This window comes from Tamandua tetradactyla, chromosome 5, assembly GCF_023851605.1.
Source record: "Tamandua tetradactyla isolate mTamTet1 chromosome 5, mTamTet1.pri, whole genome shotgun sequence".
Classification (NCBI taxonomy): domain Eukaryota; kingdom Metazoa; phylum Chordata; class Mammalia; order Pilosa; family Myrmecophagidae; genus Tamandua; species Tamandua tetradactyla.
The window spans coordinates 147,384,750-147,385,517 of NC_135331.1; the positions used below are offsets into that span (position 1 = coordinate 147,384,750).

At 36.5% G+C, this 768-nt stretch overlaps 1 non-coding gene across 1 annotated transcript; it reads left to right on the forward strand.

Moving 5' to 3' along the window:
* Nucleotides 1-303: 303 nt before the first annotated feature.
* On the forward strand, nt 304-494 carry LOC143685324 (U2 spliceosomal RNA). Its single transcript, XR_013176571.1, has one exon. It is a non-coding gene; the product is annotated as a U2 spliceosomal RNA (small nuclear RNA).
* The last annotated feature ends 274 nt before the right edge of the window (nt 495-768 follow it).

Sequence of the window (768 nt, forward strand, 5' to 3'; positions counted from 1 at the left end):
GAGACCATCAGGAGATAGAAATAGAGTAAGATCCTGGGTAATTGGAGCTGAAGGGATATGGATTGTGCGACAGGACTGATTATAAAAACTCAGAAATGGATAGCACAATACCACCTAACTGTAATACAGTAATGTTAGAACACTGAATGAAGCTGAATGTGAGAATGATAGAGGGAGGAGGACTGGGGGCACAAATGAAATAAGAAAGAAAGATAGACGATAAAGACTGAGATGGTATAATGGAGGAATGCCTAGAATGTATAATGATAGTGACTAAATGTACAAATTAAAAAAATGTTTTTAATCACTTCTCGGCCTTTTGGCTAAGATCAAGTGTAGTATCTGTTCTTATCAGTTTAATATCTGATACGTCCTCTATCCGAGGACAATATATTAAATGGATTTTTGGAATTAGGAGATGGAACAGGAGCTTGCTCCGTCCACTCCACGCATCGACCTGGTATTGCAGTACTTCCAGGAACGGTGCACCCCCCTCGGGGGAACAATAAATGTATAAAAAGTTAAAAAAAAAATGTTTTTGCATGAGGAGGAACAAAGGAATGCCATTACTGCAGGGTGCTGAAAATTGATGGTAATTAATATTTAAAAATTTTACCTATGTGTGAGACTAAAGCAAAAAAATGTTTATTTGGTACAAAATTTATATTTTTACTAGTGCATTTCCAATATAACTTATGCAGACAGCTTAACTGAACACCATAAGTACATGGAACCTTGAACAGGACATGAGATTTTGTTGGTTTGTAC